General features: G+C 46.2%; 1 long non-coding RNA gene across 1 annotated transcript; it reads left to right on the top strand.

Annotated features, from left to right (window-relative positions):
• The first annotated feature begins 5,872 nt into the window (after positions 1–5,872).
• Positions 5,873–26,410, top strand: LOC105520354. Its single transcript, XR_001003120.1, has 6 exons — positions 5,873–6,054; positions 18,710–18,769; positions 19,042–19,112; positions 19,613–19,664; positions 20,301–20,368; positions 25,657–26,410. It is a non-coding gene; the product is annotated as an uncharacterized LOC105520354 (long non-coding RNA).
• The last annotated feature ends 438 nt before the right edge of the window (positions 26,411–26,848 follow it).

The raw sequence follows: 26,848 nt of genomic DNA, 5'->3' as shown, positions 1-26,848 counted from the left end.
AGCCAGAGGATCTAGGGTTTCCTTCTGTTTCCGTACCCTCACCCCCGCCCTATACTCCTCCTTCTCCCCCCGTCCAGACTCCTCCTTCCTCCTCTTTATCTACTAGTAATCCACTCGGTCCCGTGCCTCTTTCAGGGCCCCCAGTTGGCTGTCTTGAGTCCCCTGTCTCTGCTCACACCCGCTCTAAGTGCCTTGCTGATGCCTCTACTTCTGCCCCACACTTTCCTACAGTGTTAGCACCTTTGCGAGAGGTAGCTGGGGCAGAGGGGGTAGTCAGAGTACATGTCCCTTTTTCACTGGCTGATCTTTCCAAAATTGAGAAGCGTTTAGGTGATTTCTTAGCTAATCCTACCATATACATAAAGGAATTTAGATACCTTTGTCAGGCCTATGACTTAACTTGGCATGACCTCCAGGTGATCCTAATTTCTACCCTAAACCCTGAGGAGCAGGAGCGCATCCTAGCGGCCACGAGGCAGCATGCCAACCAATTACATTTAACTGACGCCGCCATGCCACTGGGGAGCCAGAAGAAAATCCAGCCGTATTCCTAAATAGGCTGACTGAGGTTCTAACCCGATATACCCGGTTGGATCCAGCCTCCCCCACAGGGGCCACCATTTTGGCATCTTATTTCATTTCTCAATCAGCTCCTGACATTCGTAAAAAACTTCAAAAGGCAGAGGATGGTCCTCAGACATTAATACAAGACCTAGTTAAGTTAGCCTTTAAGGTTTATAACTCCAGAGAGGAGACGGCTGAGGCACAGTGGCAGGCTTGCCTCGAACAGAGAATACAGCTCCTAGCAGCGGCTTTACAGCCCAGTCGTAACCCCAGATCAGAGAGTACACACCCTGCAGACTCCAAGGTTACAAAAGGAGCCTGCTATAAGTGCGGCAAGGCAGGACACTATGCCAACAGGTGTCCACAAGGTCCCCGAGCCCCAACGCAGCCTTGCTCTAAGTGCAAGGCGTCAGGACATTGGGCCAGTGAATGTCCTAACCCTCATCCACCAGCAACCCCCTGCCCTGCTTGCCAACAGGAAGGACACTGGAAGTCTGATTGCCCCACCCTGGGAACAGGTGCCGTGTCTCAACGTGACTCCCTTTCCCAGGATCCTGGGAGCTCCTTCCAGCTCCTACATCTGGACGACGACAATTGAAGGTGCCGAGACTCAGGGACCCCTATCACCCTCGCCGAGCCGCGGGTAATTCTCCTGGTAGTGGGTAAGACAATTAATTTTTTGATCAATAGCAGGGCTACCTATTCTGTTTTGCCGTCCTTCTCTGGACCTAGCCTTCTATCCAATATCTCTGTAGTAGGAGTAGATGGAAAGCCATCCACTTTCCAAAAACTCCACTCCTTAATTGCTGCCTGGCCAACAACTACTTTGCGCACCTGTTCCTCATTATACCCTCATGCCCTACCCCCTTACTAGGCCGAGACATCTTAAGCACCTTAAAGACCTCTATATTCATTCCCACTAACTCATTCACTTCCCTTCAATCTCCTCATGACCTGTTGCTCATGCTTTGTGCAGGCGTACACGCTTCTCCTATGTTGCCTCCACCCCCTATCTTCCTTATTTCTGTACACCCTCAAGTGTGGGACACTTCCACTCTGGTCATAGTGGCCCACCACCCACCAGTTCTTGTCAAGCTCAAAGATCCCACTTGTTTTCCAAACCGCCGCCAATTCTCTCTCCGACACATCTGCAAGGTTTAAAGCCAATTATCATGCGACTACTTAGCCAACATCTTCTTGTCTGCATACATTCCCCCTGTAACACTCCAATACTTCCAGTTAAGAAGGCAGACGGAATGTATAGGTTAGTACAAGATCTTCGGCTAGTCAATGAGGCTATCCGTCCCATGCACCCTGTAGTTCCCAACCCTTACACCCTTCTGTCCCATATCCCCACTAATTCTACTTATTTTTCTGTGCTAGACCTTAAGGATGCCTTCTTTACCATACCCCTACACACAGACTGCCAGTTCCTTTTTGCTTTCACATGGGAAGACCTAGATACACACACCTCCACTCAATTGACATGGACAGTCCTCCCACAAGGGTTCCAGGACAGCCCCCATTTCTTTGGTCAGGCCTTAGCAAAAGACCTTGCCTCCTGCCCTCTCACTAATAGCAAAGTTCTGCAGTATGCAGATGATCTCCAAATTTGTAGTGCTACCAAACAAGACTCTCTTCTAGATACTGCAACTCTCCTCAACCATTTAGGCTCATTAGGTTATAGAGTATCTAAATACAAGGCCCAAATTTCTTGCCAAACCGTCATATACTTAGGAATTGAAACCACACCAACAACCCGGTCATTAACTACTGACCGTATGGCCCTAATACGAAACTTTCTTCCTCCTCAAAATGCAAAAGAAATTCAATCCTTCTTAGGTCTAATAGGTTTCTTTAGACATTGGATTCCTAATTTTGGAATCTTAGCCAAACCTTTGTATGCTGCAGTTAAAGAAACCCCACATGGGCCTTTGTCCAACCCCAAGTTAATTTCAACTTATTTCACCTGCTTAAAAGCTTGCCTTCTCTCACAACCCACTCTCTCACTGCCTGATTTCCAGCATCCCTTTCAACTCTTTACAGATGAAAGGCAGAAAGTGGCAGTTGGTCTTTTAGCCCAGCCTGTCGGCAGCATCCACCGCCCTGTGGCCTATCCATCCAAACAATTAGATCCAACTGGACAAGGCTGGCAACCCTGTCTGCGTGCATTAGCAGCGGCAGCCTACCTGACCCAGGAAGCAAAAAAGCTCATCAGAGGCAGTAATCTAACAGTCCTCTCCACACACCATCTTCAGGATCTCATTTCTCATAAAAGTATTAGCCACTTAACTCCATCCCGGCTCCAACTTTTTCATCTCTTATTCATAGAAGACCCCACTGTTACTTTAGAAGTTTGCTCCTCTCTAAATCCAACCACTTTGCTGCCAGATCCTCTTAAACCACCCCATACTAAACATTCTTGTCCTGAGGTCCTGGAGGCTCAACCCCCCCGGTCACCTACACTTGCATGATCGGCCCCTTCAGAATGCACAACTAACCCTATTTGTAGATGGCAGCTCCTTTATTAACCCTCAAGGAAACAGACAGGTAGGATATGCAGTAGTTACCTCCTCCACAGTTTTAGAGGCAAAACCCCTACCACAAGGGACCACATCACAGCAGGCAGAACTTACTGCACTAACCAAGGCACTTCTCCTATCAAAAGGAAGAACAGTAAACATATACACAGATTCTAAATATGCTTTCCTAATTGCACACACTCATTCAGTCATCTGGAAAGAGAGAGGGTTTTTAACCACCTGCGGTACCCCTATTATTAACAAAACCCAAATACTCAAACTATTAGATGCACTGTTGGCACCTTCCAAGGTAGCTATTATACATTGTAAAGGTCAACAAACTTCATCTAATCTGGTAGCAGCTGGCAACAATTTTGTTGACACCACTGCTAAGTCAGCCGCTGAATTTTCCACCCCTAAGCCTCCTTCTGTTTTCTCTCTCCCCAGTATGCCCCTAATTACACTCAGGAAGAACAGGCTAAGTTATTACAAAATCCAACAGCCAAACTAACTGCAGATGACTGGATATATATTAATAACAAATTAGTTATTCCTGAAACACAACTCCATACCATTCTAACAGACATGCATGGTTCTTTACATATAGAACTCAAAGCCTTATACAATTTTCTAAATCCCCTTCTCCACTGTCCAACACTACAAAAACACTTACTTACAATCAATCAACAGTGCTCTATCTGCCTAAAGGCAAATCCTCAAGGCGCATTGCGTAATCCCCATCCCAGCCACCAACTCAGAGGACACCAACCAGGCGAAGACTGGCAAATTGATTTCACACATATGCCAAAACATAAAAAATTCAAATACCTCTTAACCCTTGTGGACACATTTTCAGGGTGGATAGAGGCCTATCCTACCACAGGAGAAACCGCTAACATTGTTGCCTCTATACTCACCGAACATATTATCCCTAGGTTTGGCCTCTCGGTCACTCTTCAATCCGACAATGGTCCAGCATTCATCTCCAAGGTAGTCCAACGGGTGGCAGCCCTCCTACACATTACCTGGAAACTCCACATCCCTTATAGGCCTTAGTCTTCTGATTCAAGAAATCACTCACGTCACCTTCAACCAAATGCTTCTTCATCCTTGCGTCCAAATACCAACCACAGGCCCCGACCTTAACGTCGTCCTTTAACAGCAGGAAGTAGCCAGAGAGAACACGGCGCCCTTTATCACTATTACCAATAAAAGGTTGGACTGTTTGGACGAACGGAGGCAAGATGGCGCATTTCCGGGTTCTTCATCACTGGCTTCTCCCGTGTGCGCGCGAAAATGCAGCTGACGCCCGGGAAGGTGCAGACCAATCAGGCATGCGCCAGGTGATGTCAATCCAAAGAGACCAAGATTTACCTGGTGGCACCTGTGGAGCCCCTCCCTCTCCCCGACACGCCCGTGCCCCGCCTATTGCCCTTCCACTCCTAGAGAAGCCGCTCTTAGCCAGCGTGCTGTGGCGGGCTTCTACAGCCCCTTTTTTTGTCGGGGCTGTATCAGGAACTCTGCCCGAGGGCTTTGCCGGGCGACTCTCTTGGTCTCCTTTGCCGGAGGCCGACAGACTTCACCCCCACATCTTCTTTCCTGAAGCTAGATGACCAAAGAATAAATTTGCAGTTTTGCTTTTAGCCTTGCCTACTCGCTGGTTCTTTTGTGCCCGCTCTGGTGGTCTTAGAAAAACAATCAGTTACATGTGTGACTTTGCAGCCAGACAGCTTGTTTAGCATCTTGTTTGTTTATTCTCTGTGTATTTTCATGTCTTCATCTTTAAAATGGGAATCATAATAGTACCTTTTATTTTTTGAGATGGAGTCCCGCTCTGCACCCAGGCTGGAATGCAATGGCACGATCTCAATTCACTGCAACCTCTGCCTCCTGGGTTCAAGTGATTCTCCTGCCTATGCCTCCTGAGTAGCTGGTATTACAGGCACCTGCCACCATGCCTGGCTAATTTTTGTATTTTTAGTAGAGACAGGGTTTCACCATATTGGCCAGGCTGCTCTCGAATTCCTGACCTCAGGCGATCCACCCACCTTGGCTTCCCAAAGTACTGGGATTACATGCGTGATCCACTGCACCTGGCCAATAGTACCTGTTTTATTGGGTGCCTGTGCTTCATTTAAACACTTAGAACTCTGCCAAGCACGTAGTAAATCAACCAAAGATCATGGTCATTAATGCTACCCACTCTGACCTCCCTGCCATCCATCCTTCCCTCTGCAGCCAGTATAACCATCTGCCTGCTGCTTAAGGCTCTTCCACAACTCCCCACTGTATTCAGGATAAAGCAAATAGTCTTTGACCTGCCAGGACTTGCTCAACGTGGCTTCATCCTCTCCCCAGCCCCTTTTCACCTCTTGCCTCCCAACTTCTCCTGGCTTCACCCTCGTGTTCCAGGCCTTCTGCTCTCTGCTCCCCTCACCACGAGGACTTCTTGGGACTCTTATTCATCTCAGATTGCAATCACCTTCTCTCCCTTCTTTGTCGACATACCTCCTTCTTGTCATTCAGTTCTCAGTTCAAGTGTGACTTCCTCAGGGAGGCATTCTGTAACTCCTGTTACTTGGCTCATATCCCTGTGGGAGGTTTTTATTTGTTTGCAGGACTTGTTAGTTAATTTCCATCTCCCTATGTGTGTGGACTGGCCTGGAGTTAACACATAGGTGGTAGGTGCTCAATATGATCTATGGCATGAGAGTTTAATGAAATAGTACCCTTCCCTCTCCCATGACTTCTAGCAGCTAACTCCTCCTTGCAAGGACTTCCTCAGCCTAGGGATTGAAGGTCAAGGTGGAAGCGGATGCCTTTCTGGCTGCCGTTTTCAAGGTCCTGCTGTCTTTCCAAGCTTTGGCTGGAGAAGACGGAAATGTCACTAGCAGATGGGATGTTATCATCTCCCATGCACATTTGCATCCACAGTCATAAGAAATCCTCACGATGACTCACATGTCAGGTAGAGTCATTACTCTCCTTGTTTGTTAACTTGCAAAAAGAGGCCCTGAGACATTGACTTATCCAGGACCACACAGCTCATGAGTGACAGAACGAAGGTGAGAAAGAGGTCCCAGGAAGCTGACGCCTGTTTCTTTGTCACTGTGCCCCAGGGCCTTGCTGCAGCAGACACCCAGACAAGGAATGGCAATGACAGCACAAAGAAGATGAGCGTGTCCCCTGCCTTCTTCATTCTCCTCTTAGACTTTGAGAATTTCCACTGGCTACGTTTCCTAGTGGTCACAGTCTCATTCCCTGGGGGGCAGACTCTGAGATGGATTTTAAGGAATAGGATGTTTATTAAGGGGTGCCCTTGAGATCAACACCAGTGGGAGTGAAGACAAGAAAAGCACAAGTGGGCAGAGGTGGGAGCTGAGCAGTGATGCAGAGGAGACAGCCTCAGCGGGCGCCAAGGAAGCTCGGGAGGTAAAAAGGCTTAGCAGCATTGTTCAGCATTGGGTTAAAATGACCCAGTGCTACCTTTATACACCTGCCTGGATCTGTCTGTTGTGGGATGGCCTAGGCAGGCATCTCTGTGCAACTGCAGCCATTTGCTGAAGGGGATAATAGACCTTCTGACAGCTGTGGCCATCTGTCCTTCATCACAAGGGGATCTGGGCAGGTGCCATTGTACCTGCCATGCTAATTTTGGCTTCCTGAATTCTCTTCTCATTTACTGATTCTGCCCTTTCCCCTATTCCTTCCCCCACTTATTCAATCACCAATTAATCAGTCTGGAAAGAGTTTTATCTGAATGAGTCTCTAGTATTATGTGGCCTGATGGTGCAGGGGTGCTGATGTGCCTGGGTATATAGGATTCTTGGCCTGGGATACCTGACACCAAGGGGATTATGTGGCTTAAGTAGTTAACAATAAAGAATGAAGATAAAAGGAATCTAGCCTTTTCCATTGGCGTTTTTGTTTTCCAACCCCTCCAGTCCCTATTCTTATGAGCAAAGTTCCTACCAAACTGAGTGACTATGTAATATTTATCTTTGCAAAATGTCCAGCAGCAATAGGACCCAGGTCCCACAGACCTTGCTTCTTTTCAGCAACTTTTTCTTTGTCAAGGGTTTCAGTGCATGCTTGATTTCTCCGATCAAGGGAGGCACAACGGATAGCACCTCCCTCCTCAAACTGAGAGGACATAGAGAGGTTGGTCCTGTACCTGAGACCCTGGTACCCACTCACGGTGGAGCAGGAGGAAACAGGGATCGTTCAACACTCAAGTCTGTTCACTGTTCAGGCTTTTAGGGAGAAGGAGGCCAGGCAGAGGGATAATACCCTTCTGTGTGGTGGTTTAATTTTTGTGCAAATATCTGGAGTCTTCTTATTGTCCAAGTAGATTATTCATGCTGTAAAACTTGAGATAATTGGCTATCCTTTTGGAGTCAGAGGGTTTCCTTTTAGAGTCAGAAGGTTTGTTGGAACCTACAGGGAGGCAGAAAGTGCAGGCACCAGCAGAAGTCAGCAAAAAGCTCCAAGGAGGTTTATTTAACGTATCATCATCATCATAATCATCATCACAGTTACTATTTTTCATTTTTTGCCTCTCTGGAAAGACGGGGCTCCAGTTTCCATTGAGTGAAGTTTTAAGCTGGCTCATATCTTAACCCACTTACGCTCTGCTCTCCTGCACTCCAATCTGCTGAGACGTCTGTAAATCCGTGCCACCAACTATGGTTTCCAGACAGTCTGAAGATTATTTCAACCGGACCAGAGATTGATTTCAGTTTTCCCCAAGTAGAAACAAGCTCAGGTCAGCCCAGCAACCTGGCAACTTATGTGACTTGGAGCCACTCTTTTTTCTTTCTTCCTCTTCTTTCCCGTTAGCAAACTCCTAATCTCTCTTGGCATCAGGACCTGGTCTCTTGCTGTAGGACCCGCACCAATGAATACCACTCAACCAAAGTGACCCTGGGACAGACCCAGTATAAACACGGTCCCTTGTGAGTCAAGCATCTGGGATAAGTGAACAAACACTGGGCTGAAAACCTGGGACTGGGTGTTGTTTAAGAGCTATCACCTGCTCCTTGGTTCTCATTGTAGCCCAAGGCTGGCTGGGTCGGAGGGTGCACGTCTCATCCAGAACCACACAGAGGCCAACATTTTATCAACATTCACCAACCAAGTAAACATTTGACCAGCTTACTTTTTCCTGGCTTTGCTCAGCTTGATAACAGAGAAAGTGTTCTAGAGAGAGACGGGATGGCAGTGTTAGCAGAAATAACTGCTCTAATCTCAGTAGTGGGAGGATTCGCTGCTGGGCCTTCTTCATGGGTGGGAAAGAACATTTCTCACCCAAGTCAAGATTAGTCTTTTTCCCCCAGTGAAGCTGCTGTGTTTGACTTTGTTGAGGATGTGGGAGGAACTATTTAATTACTATAAGGTGGGAAAGACTAAGCAAAAAGATTGTTTAACAGCCCAAATGATTGAGACTGTCCAATTGAAGAGCTGACCCTTCAGTCTTCTTGTGCGTGATTCTTGCCATTCCCGGAAGATCTACTTTCCTTGTTTGCGGGACATTTATGAGGCCAACACCTTCTGAGGAAATGCAGGAGTTTAGTTTATAACTAAACTCCTTAGTTATAAATGGGATTATAAGTATATTGGTAACAAGGGATCCAGAGAGATATAGTAGACAGACTGGGTGCTCAATCAAAAATTGTGCTTCTATTTCATGAGAGTCTTTAGGAAGTGGGAATGTTGAGATGGGAAAGATACAAAACAATTAGAGAAGAGTTTGTGGAAGAGATTTTCCCTCCCAGCCAGGTCATAAACTCCTGGGTCAAATCTCTCCATAGATTCCTATTTGCGTTAGGAGTTCAACTGGGGATGTAACATGTCAGAAGGCATCCAACCCATATTTCACAAGCAGGTGAGAGAGAGTGAAGTGGCTAATGACCAACATCTTTAGACACAACTTGAGTAATACGGAGCTGAAATTTTTTTCCTGGGGCAAAAGACCTGCCAACAGCTGCTCTTGGAGATATGCCAAGGCTGGCCCATCAGAGAGTGAAGAGCAAGTCAGGGAAAGAAACTGAGGTTAATAAATATACCTTGGTCTTTTCAGGATCCTTATAGAAACAGGTTCACCTGCCAAAACCTGACACTTTCCAATCCTATTGTACTTGTCTGTGATTAGAAGAAGGTCACCATTTTGATGCATTGGAGAACACAAGAGTATACAATCAAAAGGAGAACAGGTGAGTGGGGTGAGGGCAGCCTTCCTTTCTTACTCAGGTGGCAGTGATGCCCTGCAAGGAAATCTTTGCAAGCTCTGAGAAATTAGAGTGGAAGAAATAAAAATCAAGGGCTTACTGTGTTTGATGGAGTAAAAAGTACAATAAATGCCCTTTCAAGTCAGAATGATCATTCATGCCATCAACATTTATTTAATACTTCTTAGGTGCCAGCAGCAACCTAAGCACTAGGGATAAAATAAGAAGAGAGGGTGTCTTTGCAGTCACTGAGCTAAAATGTTGCTCTATGGATAGGGGCTAATTGAAGACGTGGCTACCACAATGATGTGCATTTTTTCGAGAGTTTTGCCAGGCTTCAAACCTTTTGGTGGAGAACATACAAGGTTTAAGAGTAAGACATCTAATGCTCAACTACTTGGATAACTTCAAGTGCAAAGACCCCAACTTTGGAAATGTCCCTTTAAGCCTCCTGACCTCTTCAAGGCTAAGGTTCTTAATTTTGCTATATCCAGAGGAAGGGGATGACTGGGTCACTCATGGGGCAATGCAGGCCCTCCCAGGTAGGTGCCTGGAGCAGCAGTGACTACCGATGACTTCCCATCTCTGCCCTCACTTGGGGCCTGTTGCCTTTGGCCCTTGGTCTAAGCCCTGCCTGTGTCCTCTGGCTCAAGCTCTGGTGATCACATGAGGCGCTTTTCCTTAGACCCAAAAACAGGATTGTTGGTCAGCTAGCAGAATGGGCTGGTGGCCCCCGGGCAAGGATGCCGGCTGTGACTCAAAGGCATCAGGAGTGGGCAGGGGAAAACCCCTTTAGGGAAAACCAATGAAGGTCCTTGGGGGAAAAGAACGGAGACTTGTGGTGGGGAATTGGCAACTCTGGGCAAAAATAGACGTGGAAGAAAAGCAAAGGCGTCACTGCCAGGAACCAGGTCTGCTGGGAAGTGCTGGGGGAAGGCCAACTGGGAGCACCTGGTCAGAAAGCCAAGGGCACCGCAGCCTCTGTGCTCTGAAGCCATTGTAGACTGGGTAAGAAGGTGTGTGATTACTGGGACTCTGTGTTCCATACCCTTTCCCCAAACAGACAAGGTATCTGACAGTCCTACGTGATCTTCTGAGGATGGCAGATCAGAGTATTGGAATTTGAGATCTACCCAGGTAATCTGGAAGGTGTGGGTACCCTGTTGGAGGGGAGGTGGTACTTCTCCTCCACCCCATGTGAAGGGATGTCATTATATATTTTTGTTGTCTCTTTGCTTCCTCTTTTGTCTTATTTATTAATTGCTTGAAAACACAGGCAGGCAGGAGGGTATTAGTTTTTCCATTGATCTTTGTACTTTATTTTCCACATACACCTTAAGAGAATAAGGAAAAAATCTATCGCTGTGTATTTTTGTAAGCTAACATCTAAATGTTTTCATAAGTTTTAGAAAGTTCATTTCTTGGTAAAAAATAAGACACATATGCAATATTCTATATGATGAAATAAAAGAATGATTGGTGACAATTAAATAAATGTTATGTGATTTGGTAAAACAGGTTTATTGAATGAAACACACCAACTCTAAAAGAAATCTCTTAAGATCATCTGCACATTTTATATAATGTGTCTTAAAGAATTTGGTAGTCCCACAAAGCATTCTATTCACATTTATGAGAACAAATGACACTAATCTAAATGGCTTTGGCTGTTCTACATTCAGAATGTCACAAAACAGGTCTAAACATTATTTTTAACACCAAGCTTCACCATTAGCAGAAGTATCTCTCAGTAAGGGAAAGGTTGGAGGTCCCATGGCTCAATGGGCCTTGATTAATCATGAAGATAGTCTTTTGAGACAATACTTTGATTCCTTTTGTAGAACGCCAGGTGTGTATTTCAACTAGGTTAATGAGCCACAGAAATATTTAAAGTAGGTGAGGGGCACCATTGTTCTACAGCAGGGGAAGGACTATTCTGAAAGCAGGCCCACTCTCGGATCAGTTTTAGAAAGGTTACTGTCTTATCATAGGTGCTTTGAAAGCAGACTCTGAGAGCTGGGTGCCAAGGTTTCCTGGGGAGTGTTCTTGGGAGATACACATGTAAGGAAGTGAGGATGGCAGAAGCGGGCAGAGAGAGAAGCTGACCTGTGATGGTGCTATGACTGAGACCGCAGTTGCTTCCACAGAAGCTGCATAACTGGAATGATCCATCAGAGTTATCCCAAAATGGAGAAAAGGGGCTGAACCTAAATACCCATGCAGAAGCCAGTCACTGGTGACACTCGCCCCCTGAGAGGGGGCACACACTTGGGCTAAGCAGGTCTCTGTGTCACTGTTGGTCTCTGGTGCTGACGGGTTGGACATGCAGGAGCAGCCATAGCTAGATCAGCCTTGATGAGAGGGAGCCCCTGCTGTTGGGTCCAGGCACAACCTCAACCTCCTTCTCTGTCACCTTGGCTACTCTGTGAGCTCCTTGTGCCAGAATTGAGGTGGCTGATCCTAACTGGCTGAGTCATTCTATCTGTGACATGGTGCCTCTTATGGACTACATTTTGTCCCTCCCCTTTCAAATTCATGGGTTGAAGCCTTAACCTCCAATATGATTGTACTTGAAGATAGGGCCTTTAAAGAGGTAATTAAGATTAAATGAGGTTATAAGAGTAGCACACTAATCCAGTACGGCTGACGTCCTTATAAGAAGGGGGCGATACACCAGGGATCTGTGCACACGAAGGAAAGACCAAGTGAGGAAACAATGAAAAGGTGGTTGTCTGCAAGCCAAGGAAAGAGGCCTCAGGAGAAATCTGTATCAGTCCCACATGAAGGGGAACTACTTCTGGCCTTTTTTGCTGACACAGAGGGCAGAGTACACATTTCCAGGTCAAGGGCAGCACCCTTATGCACACCATATTCTAAAGGCTGTGTTAATCTCTCTTTGCCATGTATGGCACAGTTGCTACAATGGAGGCTACTACTTGCTTGAATTTGTGATAGTCCATTGTCATCTCCATGACCCTCTGATTTCTGTAGTGGCCATACTGATGGATTTGTTGCTGGAAAATGGAGTCCCAATCCAGAACCCAAAAGAGGATTCTTGTATCTCATGCAGGAAGGAATTCAAGACAAGTCACAGAGCACAGTGAAAGAAGCAAGTTTATTAGAAACTACTCCATTACAGAGTAGGGTGTTCTCAGGAAGCAAGCAGAGGAATGTATCATCTTTATTTTAAGTTTAATTTTTTATATAGGGGTTTTGTCTTTGTAGAGACTAAACTAAGTTGTGCCCACATACGGGTGGGCTGACAGCATGACAAAATTATTCTATTGATTTAAAGAAAACTATCCTTGACATTTTCGTGTGTAAGTACATCAAAGCGTAACTATAATTATCTTGAAAACATATATGAGTATTGGGACATCTGGACTTTTTGTTGTTGTAGGAGTGTGTCCTTGTAGCATCACTAAGCTGCTTCCTTAGCTGTAAACATCTCAGGACCACGGGTCATGACTGGCAAGGAATGTGCCTTGCCAGTTTTAAGATGGAATTGATTTTAAAATGGTGTTGCATTGGCTCACCTGGGCTCCTGCCTCCCTAACAGATTAAATTGGGATATAAAAGTGATAACACCCCTGCCTTCTTCAAATTTCTGGTGGTACCACTAAGCTCCATTGTTCTCCTGGGAATGCATTTTGCTTTTTTAAAAATTATTTTGGCCAAGGACAGGGATTGGGTTTCTATTTGACTTTCCCCAGTATTAAAACTCCTATGCTACAGGTCAAGGTTCCAATGTGAGACTTCTGATAACCACCAAGCATTTTCATTCCAATTCTCTGTTGAGTAATTAGGAAAACAACCACTCAGTGGTCTATGAGTCAAACAAATCCACTGCACGCTAGACATGGGCCAGGACTCCATGTATTACCTGGCTTCCATATGTCCCCAGCTACCAATGTCGATTCAGACTCTGTGGACAACAGTCTTACAAGATCTGGGGATTCTCCTTATTCCGGTGCGTGCTTACTGGAGCTCATGGCCCCAGGCTTCAGAGTCCCCAGTGGGACTGAGCCCCACGTGCCTGCAGCACTAGCCCACTCACTAGGTGTCCTCTACTGATCCCTTCCCCTTCCCAGCCCCTCTTTCCCTCTTCCTCACCATGCTTCTTGGATCCCTGCCCAAGAAACTGCTTGCATAGAAAATCTTTGTCTCAAGGTCCACTTTCGGGGGATCCCAAACTAAGATATGCAGAGTCTTCTGCAAAGTTGGGACAATAGTATCCATTCCATTGCAGCGATGCCAGACTTAGCTCTTACATCCGAGTTAAAGCATTTACCACAAAGTCCTATTCCTCACTCCCCTTATTCCTTGCTACCACAGGACACTTATTTCCCTTGAGGGGAGGAAGTTCCCACCCTTCTTTGGAAAAAAATTGACCCATCCATAGTATACTTCTTAGCAGATCTAGGGACGGAGAAAGAACCTAGATAAGAGTAAAGAGCGCGGGCATGTGAGTGCACAAGGAGGTGTGGAGCACCAAGCATGGGAATGCCTTTGGGCTCTCTTTGCTTTGACCGAGTGCCTTGCTGTACATAACAGGTAAGGGCAGGCCACATACTTTAGTTTTCTTCCAGGTGCCTTGCACAATGCTTCGCCTATAGAAGGCACCTAGTGACTATTTGTCTTATAACTGAGCAAGAGATTTGGGATTTGCCTTGTGCCCACTTGGCACAGTAGTGGGCCTCTGTGGGAGGGACTGAGAATCACCTGGAGATTTTCTTTAAAACACACACACACACACACACACACACACACACACACACCTGTGCCCCTCCCAGGATCTGTACCTTCCTGCCTGGGGAAGAGGCACCTGTGGGGACCAGTAGACATGAATCAGTCCACGTCCCGAGGTGTATACAAAAGAGAAATCTGTGTTTTTTATTGACTTAAATTTTATTTCAAGGGAACCATTTCTTCACCAAGCTGGATCATTTTCTGAAAGTTCCTCTTTGTAAAGGGCTGAACTGTGACCTCCTAAAATTCTTCTGTTGAAGTTCTAACTTGCAGTACCTCAGTGTGTGATGGTATTTGGAGACAGGACCACTAAAGACGCAATTCAGTTACCATGAGATCATTAGAGTGGACCCTAAATCCATATGATCAGTGTTATAATGAGGATACGAGGACACAGACAGGCACAGAGGGAAGACCGTGTGAAGACACAGGCAGAAGACAGCCATCCACAAGCCCATGTGAAGACACAGGCAGAAGACAGCCATCCACAAGCCCATGTGAAGACACAGGCAGAAGACAACCATCCACAAGCCCATGTGAAGACACAGGCAGAAGATAGCCATCCACAAGCCAAGGAGAGAGGCCTCAGAAATAGCCCAGTGCCACCTTGATCTTGGATTTCTGACCTCTAGAACTGCTACAAAAAAAGTCTGTTGTTGAAGCCACCTGTGAACAATCTGTGGATTGTCGGGGCAGCCCTAGCAAACAAAGGCACTCTCCTTACCAGTGCCTTTGACCAGGTAAGATCATAGACCATAGGTCATGATCTATGACCAGATCATGGTCTCAGGGACATATGTAGGTTGTGGAACTGCTGGGTGGGGTGGGGCAGGAGTGGATCCTCTGGTCCTCATTGGGCCTCATCATCAGTCCATATACATTACAGTCCATTGGCTGGCCCTCGGGGCAATCAGGCCTGAAGTTCAAAGCTCCATTTGGGGTGAAGATACCTTTCTCAAGTACTTAAGAGGACCAGGCAGCTGCCCCCTTCCTGGGATCTTGCTGACCTATCCCAGTCTCCTCCCCACACCCCAACAGAATATCTCCCTGACCTGGGGAAAATCGCCTGATCTGGGGAAATGTTCTGCCTGTTTATTGGTCCAGTATTTTTTGTTTCTACTCTGATCTGGTTTGGCTCTGTGTCCCCATCCAAATCTCACGTTGAATTGTAATCCCCAGTGTTGAGAGAGAGGCCTGGTGGGAGGTGATTGGATCATGGGGGGCGGACTTCCCCTTTTGTTGTTCTTGTGATAGTGAGTTCTCATGAGATCTGATCATTTAAAAGTCTGTGCGCTTTCCCCTTATCTCTCTCTCTCTCCTGCTCCACCGTGGTTAGACGTGCTTGCTTCCCCTTCCCCTTCTGCCATGATTGTAAGTTTCTTGAGGCCTCCCAGTCATGCTTCCTGTTAAGTCTGCAGAACTGTGAGTCAATTAAACCTCTTTGCTTCATCAATTACCCAGTTTCAGATAGTTCTTTATAGCAGTGTGATAACAGGCTAATACATACCCCTAAGCCCTTTTATTTTTTCAGCTCAGTAGATTCTCTGAAATCCCCCAGGGGCTTAGACTTTCCGAAGACCAAAGCCAGGCAATTTCTGCCTTTATTTCTACTGCCTTCATCCCACTGGGTGACAGTGAACACAGAGCCTACTCACTTTATAAATAAGGGACAGGAATAGGACGATGAAAACATCTGGCATCCACACCTAACTGACTTTTCCTAGGTGATTGGAGGATGCCTCTCTGTCTCTCCATCTAGAGCTCTAGGGAGAGGGGTACCCCAGCATGGGAACTTCACACAGGAAGTGCTCAGTGGGTGTTGGATGGCTCACCCCATGCTGGTTGGCACAGCATGAGAAAGGAACGCACTGGTTTGGCTTTGGGGCATGGGCAGGTGGACTCAGATGAGATCAGAACTCTCATGAGGGTGCAGTTGTGCAAATTAAGCACTTCCCCAGGCCTCAGCAGCCTTAGGGTGCAAATAGGTCAGAGCATGTTTTAAAAAATCAGGCTCAGCCCTACTCACTCTTCCAGGACCTCTTTAATGTGCCTCCATCCCTCCCAGAGATCTCTTGGTGACCTCAGGTTGGGCTGTCGTGCTCATTACCAAGGGCATCCAAGTCAAGTTGCGATGTGGTTCTGTGTTCTCCTCCCCAGTCAGGTCTTGCTCATGGAGGGCACTTTTTACCATGAACACTGGCAAAGCCACCTCCATGAATGACCCTTGTTATTAGGGGCTGCTGTTGCCTATGACATATGCCAATGGCTGAGAAGAAGCTGGGTAGTGGGTTGAATGGTGACCCCCAAAAGATACGTCCAAGTCCTAATCCCCAGTACCTGTGAATGTGACTTCATTTGGAAAAAACATCTTTTCAGACATAATTAAGGGAAGGATCTCCAGATGAGATCATACTGGATTGATTAGGTGGGCCCCAAATCCAATGACAGGAGTCTTCAGAAGAGATAGAAGAGAAAACACAGACAGAAAGAAGAGATTGGAGTGACACAGCCACAAGCCAATGGATGCCTGGAGAGACCAGAAGCTGGAGGAGGCAAATGACAGATTCTCCTCTTGAGTCTCCAGAGGGTGCCATGGCCCTGTGGACACTTTGACTTCAGATTGCTGGCCTCCAGAACTGTGAGAGAGTACATTTCTGTTGTTTTAAGTCACCCTATTTATGTTAATTTGTTGCTGCAGCCACCACCATCCCAAGAGAGGGTGCCGATGTTGTATGAGAAGCTGTTTCTGCTCCATGGCTGTGGCAGGCTCTGACCCTCCGCTCACCCTCATGGCTCCATTCCAAGTGGACTGGGGAGAATCCTCCCCGTATAGGGGATTGAACTCTCCACTGCAACCAATGCTGCCAGTACTGGATGTATCTGTAGATTTTTCCGCTTCTTTGACCCAGCTTCTCTCCAACCACGGCCCAGCAGCAGGTCTGGGTGGAAGGTCAGCTGGGGCAGGTGATGACCAGCATGGACTCCAGTTGGCTCTTGTCCACTGTCAGGGCCTGATGTCCCCGACGATGGCCTAATGGCATGACAAGAGTCACCAGTTAAGGTGCCACAGGGGCTGGCGGGTTCTGTGAAAGAGGAATGGGGATGGTGTGGCAGGGGGGATGGGGAATCCCAGCTGCAGGGGCAGCGGCTGCTCCTCCCCTCCATGGAGCCATGAGATGGTGCAGGTCCAAAGCTGTCAAGTCTCCAGGATCCAGACATCTCAACGTTTAGACGCTGGCTCAAAACATTTAAAGAAAACGTATGCCCTCTACAAAGGGCCTTTGCACAAAGGATCTCAGTGGGAATCTTTATATTCTTAGGGGTCCATGGATGGCCTCAGGTCTCTGGATATCTCTAAAGAACACACAGACCTAAGAAATGGTTTTTTTTTTTTTTTTTCTGGGGAGGATCTCTGTACACTACATCAGTGTTCAGAGAATCCAAAATATTAGGAGTCCCTGCCTTATGGTGGGGTATTTTGCTTGTTCATCTTCTAAAAGGTTTCTTGAGCCTGTGCGCAAATATCTCCTGGAAATTCTTCCCTTTGTTGGGTCTGAACTTGTGTGCATGTTACTTAGGTTCAAGCCTCTGGCTGCCTGTGATTTTTCTAAGTGTGGGCAAGAGAAGGTTCTAGAATAATCAGTGAGATTAACGCCGTACATCTATGCTTTCGAACGGGGGCATATGTCCCCTCAGGGTGCCTACAGGAGAATTGTGGGTGCAGCTTTCTGGGGCACCATTTTTTCAGGTTTCGGGCAATTATTAATGCTACATTTAATATAAAATAGACATGGGTATAGCATGGAAAGAAATGTAAAATTCTCATGAATTATTAAGATAAATACAAGACTTCAAAAACATTCCATGCAAGTTATGGGGCTGCTTCGGGCTATCCCTCCAGACCCGCGGTGCTCATTTCCCCTCCTCTGCAGCTAGAGGGACCCAGTAGAACATTCTGAGAAACTCTTCCCTATATAGCACCAAGGACTTGGCAAAACTTTGTCTACTCTTAATGGTCCATGGTTTACCCATGTTCCTTTACAAAAGGAGCTGAGGAGGCGACAGGTATTTGGGGCTCTGTAGAAATTTAGTTTAAAGTATGGTGCCAAGATTCACGGCCTCAAGGACTCCTGGAGTCACCTGGAGGTCTCTTGGCAGGACCTTCATCTCTAGGATCATTTATGTTATGTGGGAGACCAGATCAAGTACACCCTGGCATGGACTTCCCCTGAGGCTGTGCTGGAGCCTGGCCTCTGTGTCTGTCCTGGCATCTGCCCAGCAGCCTTCAACACAGTAAGGGCCTAAATTGGGCCTTCATACTTGACACTGGCCAATGTGCCTGCGTTGTTTTTATCCTAGCTGAGTCCTGAGATGAAGCATGTTCTATGCTAACCACATCATCTAAAATACATTCTCAGTTTCAGACAGAAAATGCAGCCCCAGAAGAATATACTGCATTAAGATCTGCATTCACAGATACCTCTAAGTATTGGAAACTGTATAACTTGGTGTTGCTTGCCAAATGTATTTAAGCTCCCAGGACGGTAGAAGATTGGCATTGACTCAGGGAGCTTGCAATAACAACTCATAGTTTGGTGGGAGGAAACAAAACTCAGTGATTTAACTAATCTACTCTCTTTTAGACAGGACCCTCCACTTTTCCACCAGCTTTCCACCTGTGGAAAGGAGAAGCCAGCCAAGAATCAGGTTTGTGCCGATATTTCCTTGAGCCGTTTTGCTAGAAGTTAACAGAGGCTGGGCTCCTGGCTCCACTGCTTCTCTTCCTGGCTGTGCAACCTCAGGCAATATTCCTATTACCTGCCCTCAGCTTATCTGTAAAGTGGAGATGATAGAAATCCAGTAGCGATAATAGTTGTAAGAATTAATTAAATGGGCATACATCAATTTCTTATCAGGGTGTCCAGCACAGTAGAAGTGATTAATAATTCTGAGATTTATTTTCTTACTTGATCATACAGCAGCTTCTGGCTACCTTGATCAGAAGGCTGATGAAGGCAACGAAACAAAGATGGAAAAACACATCACACAGGTAAGTGCCTGTGCTCTTCGACCTCCAGAGTGACACAGGTGCCTGGAAGGCATGTTAGGAAGGGGTAGGGCCAGGGGAAGGGTCCAGCCAGAAAGAGGATCCAGGATGAAAGGCTGTTGCTGCCTTTAGAAAGCTCAGTGACTAGGGAGACAAACATGTTTCAAACAAGGGGCCGTAGTGTTTCAAACAAGGGGCCAAGGGGCATTTGGCATATTGTAAACTAGAGGCTTATAGAAGATGCTAAGAGAGGATTGGAGAGTGCTGTGGTTTGAATGTCCCCTCCAAAATTCATGTAAAAATTTAATTGCCAGTGTGACAGTATTTAGAGGTGATGAGGCCACAAGGGCACCACCCTCAAGAATTGAAAAATGTTATTGCAGGAGTGGGTTAGTTATCATGAGAGTAGGCTGCTTATACTAGTGAGTTTGGCCCCCTCTTGCTCTCTTGCTCTCTCGTGCTGTCTTGCCTTCCACCTTCTGCCATGGGATGACACCACAAAGGCCCTTACCAGATGCCAGCATCTTGATATTGGATTTTCCAGCCTTCAGAACAGTGAGCATACATTTCTTGTCTTTATAAATTACCCAACCTGTGTTTATAGAAACACAAAACGGATAGAAAGTTGGTACTGAGAATTGAGGCTGTTATTGTAACAAATACCTGAAAATGTGAAAGTAGCTTTGGAACTGGGTAATCGATAAAGGTTGAAAAAATTTGGAAGAGTAGGCTAGAAAAAGCCTAGATTTCTATAAACAGAGTAGTAAGACAATTCTGGAGAGGGCGCAGAAGAAGAGGAGAGCTGTAGGGAGAGTATGAAACTTCTTACAGATTATTTGAGTAGCCATAATCAGAATGTTGATAGAAATGCTGACAGTGAAGGTCATTCTGATGAGGTCTCAGGTGGAAAAAGAGGATATCTTTTTGAACACTGGAGTAAAGAGCATCCTTGTTATGAAATGGCAAGGAACTTGGTCAAATTGTGTCCATGCCCGAGGGATTTATAGAAGTTGGAATTTAAGAGTGTCTGACTAGAATATCTGGCAGAAGAAACTTCTAAGCAAAATACTGGAGGAGTTGTGCAGCTACTTTTAACTGCATATAGTAAGATCCAAGAGGGAACAAATGACTTAAAGATGAAATTTATAATTTAAAACAAAAGCAGAACATAAAAATTTTTTAAACATTCAGCCTGACCATTTAAAGAATGAAAATGTGTTCACATGAGGAAACCAAGGGTGTGGCCAACAAACCGTTGGGTAAGGAGACCCGTACAGATGGAAGGGGTCATCAAGACAGTGGAAGAATGACCCCAAAGGCATTTCAGAGATCTTCAAAGCTGCCCTCAATCACAGATCCAGAGCTCTCAGAGGACAGAATGATTTTGGGGGATGGGCCTGGATGCTCTGTACGGGCTCGCTGTCCAGGACCACCTTGGATCTCTGGTTTTACATCCTGGTGCAGCGATTCTCTGCTGCTCCAGGTGTGGTTCAAGTGGCCCCAGTTGTGGCTCAATCAACTGCTCCAAAAGGTACAAGCTGTAGACATTGGCAGCATCTACATGGTGTTAATTCTGCAGGCATGTAGAATGCAAGGGCTGTGGGGCACAGTGACCTCCACCTAGATTTTAAAGGCTGTCACAGTCAACCTGGGGGCCCAGGCAAAGACTTGTCATGGAGGCAGAGCCATCACAGAGAGCTCTATTTGGGCAGTGCTGAGTCGAAATGTGGAGTTGGATCTGCTGCAGGGGCTGTGCAGTGCCTAGTGGAGCCAGGGTCACTTCTGAGACCCCAGAACTGTAGAGCTGCCAGCTTGAAATATTAACCTGGGAGAGCTACTGGTGCCACACTCCAACCCATGAGACATGCTAGGTAGACTGAACTCAGCAAAACCATAGGAGCAAGGATGCCTGAGTTCCTGGGAGCCCAACTCCTGCCCCAGAGTGCCCAGGACATGCAGTCAAAGCAGATTATTCTGGGGCTTCATGTTGTTCTCTCTGTTGGGTTTTAGATTTATTAATACTTGGGACCAGTTATCTCTTTCTTCTTGCCTATTCTGCTCTTTTGGAATGGGAATGTCTATCTTATGTCTGTCCCGCCATTCTATTTTGGAAGCATGCAACTTGTTAATTTCCCATGTTATAGCTGGAGAGGAATTTGCCTCCTGATGAATCATGCCTTCAGTCCCCCCGATTTCTAATTCAGATGGGACTCTGGGCTTTGGACTTTTGAGTTGATGCTGAAATGAGTTAAGACTTTTGGGGCATCAAGATAGAATGAATGTGTATCAGAAAAACATTAGTAATTTTTTTTTTTTGTATGTCAGAAAAACATTTGTATGTCAGAAAAACATTAGTTTGGGTGGCCATGGTTGGAATGCTGTGGTTTGAATGCCCCCTCCTGCCTTACTCTGTTTTCTGTTGCTAAAATTGAATAACTGAGACTGGATAATTTATAAAGAAAATAAATTCATTTCTTACAGCTTTGAGGAAATCCAAGGTCGAGTGGCCACATCTGGTGAGGGCCTTCTTGCTGGTGGGGACTCTCTGGAGAATCTCAATATGGCTCAAGACATCACATGGCAGGGGTGTGAAAATGAGAGCCACGCTGGCTTTTAAACAGATTCATTCCTGTGGTAGACCATTAATCCATGTATAGATTAATATTCTTATGAAGGCAGAGCCCTCATGACTCACTCACCTCTTAAAGGCCCCACCTATTAATACTACTAGATTGAGACTTTTCCACATACTTTTTGAAGGGGAAAAATAATCAAAACACAGCACTTCCAAAACTTGTGTTGAAATTTAATGGCCATTGTGATGGTATTAAGAGGTGGGATCATTAAAAGGTGATTCAACCATGAAGGTTTCACCATCATGAATAGAATAGTGTCATTATTGCAGGAGTAGGTTAGTTATCATAAGAGTGGGCTTGTTATAAAAGCAAGTTTGACCATCTCCCGCTCTCTTTTGCTCTCTTGTCCTCTACCTGGGGATGGCACAGCATGAAGGCCCTCACCAGAGGCCAGCACCTTGACACTGGACTTCCCAGACTTCAGAGCTGTGAGAATACATTTTATATTTTCTTTATGAATTACCTAGTCTATGGTAGTCATGCAACACAAAATAGACTAAGAGAGGAAGTGAGGGCACAATCTGGAAGGAATGAAGGTGAACTTCAGCAGGATGGAGAGCAAAGCACAGGACTGGGGAGCAGGAGTGTGGGGAGAGCCAGTGGAGAGAGTACAGGGAGAAGAAGGGGAAGAGGTATGTGAAGGCAAGACTGGCCTTGGAAGGAAGTAGAGCTTGCAGGTTTTGAGCTTCTTCACAGGTGGAAGGAGGGGAATGAGACACCTGGCACAGGCAGCTGACAGAAGCGCAGGCAGGCAGATGAGATGAACTGGGTCAGGACAAACTTTAAGCCTGTCCCAGGGTTGGAACACAGTGCTGGATCAAGGGAATTCATGGATTCTAGCTCTGGGGATTATCATAACATACGTCATCCTGAGACCAAGGTCCCCAAGTGGCTCCAGTTTTGAAGTATATGAACCTTTGTATCCTGCTTTGAATGAAATCCTCAAAAAGCCCCAGATTTTTTCCATATACCTGTCTTACTGTACATCCAGCTCCCTGTGACTAGGCTAGACCATGGGCCATTGAGGGTGACATTGTGATTGACAATGACAACCCTAAGACCTGGAGAAGCAGGGTCTGAGTCACTGGCTCAGCCCAGGAATTGGAATTTGATGAAGATGCTGCTGGATGCGAGGACAGTCTGACTGTAGGAACGAGCTACCGTGAGTATAGTGAGAAGGTTGGGACATGCTATTAGTGCAGATCCACCAGCTGGAAGGCTGAACTAGCAGGAAACGGACCCAGAGGGTCCCGCAGTCTTGCTTCTCAAAGTGTGATCTGAGCACTAGCAGCACAGACGTACCCTAAAAGATTTCATAAATGCAGTCTTAGGCCCAAGGTAGACTTTTTGAATCAGAAATTGAATTTAAACAGGATTGCTGGGTAATTCATCCGTATTGTCAGAAGTTTTGAGGAGCTCTGTGTTGAAGAGCCTCTGTGAAGGTAGGCTGAGAGAATAATGAAATAATCCTAGCTAACAGTCAATTATGAGCTAGAAAATATTATACACTCTTTATAAACATTTTAAGCTTTACAGCAAGGGTCCCCAACCACTCTCCCATGCCAGGTCACAGATGAGTACCAGTCCTGGACTCTTAGTAACCGGGTCACACGGGAGGAGCTGAGTGATGGGTGAGCGAGGGAAGTTTTATCTCTATTTACAGTCACCCCCCACCCCCTTGCTCACATTACTGCCTGAGCTCCACCTCCTGTCAAATCAGTGGCAGCATTAGATTCTCACAGCAAACTCTATTTAGAACTGTACATGCAAGGGATCTAGGTTACATGCTGTTAATGAGAATCTTATGCCTTATGATCTGTCACTGTCCCCCATCACCCCCAGATGTGACTGACTAGTTGCAGGAAAACAAGCTCAGGGCTCCCACCGATTCTACATTTTGGTGAGTTGTATAATTATTTCATTATATATTACAATGTAATAATAGAAATAAAGTGCACAATAAAAGTAATGCACTTGGCCGGGCGTGGTGGCTCAAGCCTGTAATCCCAGCACTTTGGGAGGCCGAGATGGGCGGATCACGAGGTCAGGAGATCGAGACCATCCTGGCTAACACAGTGAAACCCCGTCTCTACTAAAAAAAAACACAAAAAACTAGCTGGGTGAGGTGGCGGGCACCTGTAGTCCCAGCTACTCGGGAGGCTGAGGCAGGAGAATGGCGTAAACCCGGGAGGCGGAGCTTGCAGTGAGCTGAGATCCGGCCACTGCACTCCAGCCTGGGCGACAGAGCATGACTCCGTCTCAGAAAAAGAAAAAAAAAAAAAAGGTAATGCACTTGAGTCATCCTGAAACCATCCCCCACCCCCACACCCCTGGTCCGTGGGAAAATTGTCTTCCACGAAACCAGTCCCTGGTTCTAAAATGGTTGGGGAGCCCAGCACTACAGTTGGGCTTGTAAACACTTCAGGGACCACTGATTAAAGTGTGAGGCAGAGCTGCTGCTGTAGCACTACAGCACCTCTGTAAAAATATATGCCCATTTCCAAGAAATGAAACTGAGGCAGAGAAAAGTTTCTTGCCCTGGGTCTCGTCGCTAGTGGTGACACTGCTGGGTCTTCACCCACTGCCTGACTCTAGTGACGGCTGCTCACAAGAAGGTGTTTGGCTGCAAAGAAGAGAAAACATGACTAACAGTGGTTTACACTTGGATTAATTGTTACTGAAATGAGGAGTCAGGAAGGGCAGTTTGGGGACTGATTTAGCACACTCCTGAGGCTGAGTTGCTGTGTCTGCATCTCTGAACTTTCCCTCATAGCTAAAAGACACCTCTGGTTTCAAGCCTCAGGTCCTCCACTGGCTCTTATAGAAGGTAGAGTTTGGAGAGGATGGTGAGAGAGCTCTTTCTCCATGCTTGCTTTCTATCAGGGAAGAAACACCACTCCCAGACTCCCCCTGGCAGATTCCCTCTTGGCACAAAGCCTGGAACGGGTCACATGGTCAGCCTGACTGCAAAGGGTGCTGAGGAAGAGAGTTTCTCCCTTCTTCTACTTGAGAGTGGGAGGTGTGCATGGGAGGAGGGAGTTGGGAAAGGGTTTAGGGAAGGGATGCAAGCAGGTTCTGGCCTAACCAACTTTGTGACCTTGGGGAGGCCACTTTACTTTCTTCAACCGTATAATGAGGGATTTGGACTGAAAGAGATCTAAAGCCTCTTTTCAGTGTAGAAGAATTTATTCTAGAACATCAAGTCCCTTTGATATACCCAACATCCACATGCAAAAGGATGACTGATTGGTGCCATCCCTGGCCTTGGGAATTTGAAGCACCTGGGAGCTGGTTGATCTGCTTGGACTGTTTCTCGTCCCCCAGGCTGTAAAATCAAAAGTGTGTCCCGAGCAGTTGGGCTTGTAAACACTTCAGGGACCACTGATTAAAGTGTGAGGCAGAGCTGCTGCTGTTAATGGTCACTGAGATGGCTTTATTAACCCAGTTGCCTTGCAGAAGGTAGCATGGGACTCAGAAGGTCAAATGGTGGACAGAACAAAGACTGTGTGTGTTTAAGTTGAGCTCTCTGGTTATTTGGGGTAGGGTGTTCCTCCCTTGTCCTTCTTTTTTCTTGATTCATGTCTAAGATGGGTTGTTACATCTACCTGTTCACAGTTGCTTATGGTGTCAGACTCTGAGATTAACAAACCTGGCTTTGAATACCAGCTCAGCCACTTGCCAGCTAGGAAACACTAGGCAATTTGCTTAGCCTCATTTAAGCCTCAATTTCATGATCTGTAAAAAGGCGTAATGATATTTCATAGGAGTGTTGCAATGATGAAACAATATGTGCATATCATGTAAAGGCTGAAATTAAGGCTTGGTATAGTGTGCTGCCTTCAAATCTGGTCAAATCAGCAGGGCCTCTACTGACCTACTCACAAGAGCCTCTCTCCATTCTACTCTTGCAGATAAGGCTCCCGTCAAGCAACCCACCTTATCAAGTGGACCAGGCACAGCTCCTACTTATCCCTGAGTAGTGGGTGTCAGTTTCCTGCTAGGCTCGGAATTGTTCAAAGCCCATCAGATTCTCCTGCAGGAACCAGGGGGCACCTCACCCTCTTGTTGCTACAAAGCTTGCCACGCACAGCCCCTGCCTGTTCACCCTGCTCCTGAGGGCAACCCCTGTGTGGCGGCATCCCATGCTGTGTTCACCTCTCCGAAGCTGAGAGTGTATGTGAATAATAACTGCTGTCAGTCGCATCTGCTAAGCGTCGAGTGTAAAGTGTTTGGTCATCCGCATAATTCTAGTGTGGAATGTCTCCCTCACCAATGGGGTGAACAGGAGGCAATGAAAACAATGTGTAAAATACTTAGACACTGCAAGACACATATTTAGAACCTGGCAAATGGTTAGTTAAGGCCATTATTGTTATTATTTTGCAAAAGGATAATAATTTGGTTTTCTTTTAATGAAATTTGTTTGGGCAGAATGCTTAGCTCATAGTGTTATTCTTAGATTCCTCCAAAGAGCTTTTCTGGAATTTTCTTTCCCTCATTAGCAATTATAAAGATATGCTAATGCTTTGCACCAAATGGCAGCTACATGTTTGAGACCAGCACTGAAAATCAGTCATGAAATCACTGAATATCTGAACAAGGGCCACAAGAGGAGGCACAGATGGGTCAATGGACTTGACCAGAGCCACCAAGCAAATTCAGTTCTCAGTATGGAAACTGGATGTCCTGATCCAACCATCTTTCCCTGCACCCTCCAATCTAGGCTAATGAGGAGAAATGTAATCACGGTGGTAACTGCAGACAAAGATGAACATCACTTGGTAAAGCAATATGTGTACTTGAGTTGGCCATATGGAAAATCCAGCGCAGGATATGGGGGTGTGTCATTGGTGGGATGGAATCTATGGCCTTCTTGGCTATGCTTTACATGAAACATTTCCTGGGGGTGACGGTCCAGTTAAAAGTCCTCTTAAAGTTAAAATAAAATTAACTAAAACCAGTATGTCATACTTCACCAGTCTGGTGTCTCAACCAGGGAAGCTCAGGCCAAGATGAGAAAGAAGTCTGCCTTCCCATGGCTGAGCTGTGGTTCCTCCTTATCAGTTCCTAGTAGGAGAAGCTATGTTCCTCCTAGCCTAGAGG

Source organism: Colobus angolensis, unplaced genomic scaffold, assembly GCF_000951035.1.
Source record: "Colobus angolensis palliatus isolate OR3802 unplaced genomic scaffold, Cang.pa_1.0 Scaffold38, whole genome shotgun sequence".
In the NCBI taxonomy this organism is placed as follows: domain Eukaryota; kingdom Metazoa; phylum Chordata; class Mammalia; order Primates; family Cercopithecidae; genus Colobus; species Colobus angolensis.
Note: the sequence above shows the minus strand (reverse complement) of the source record. Positions and strands in the feature narration are given on the sequence as shown.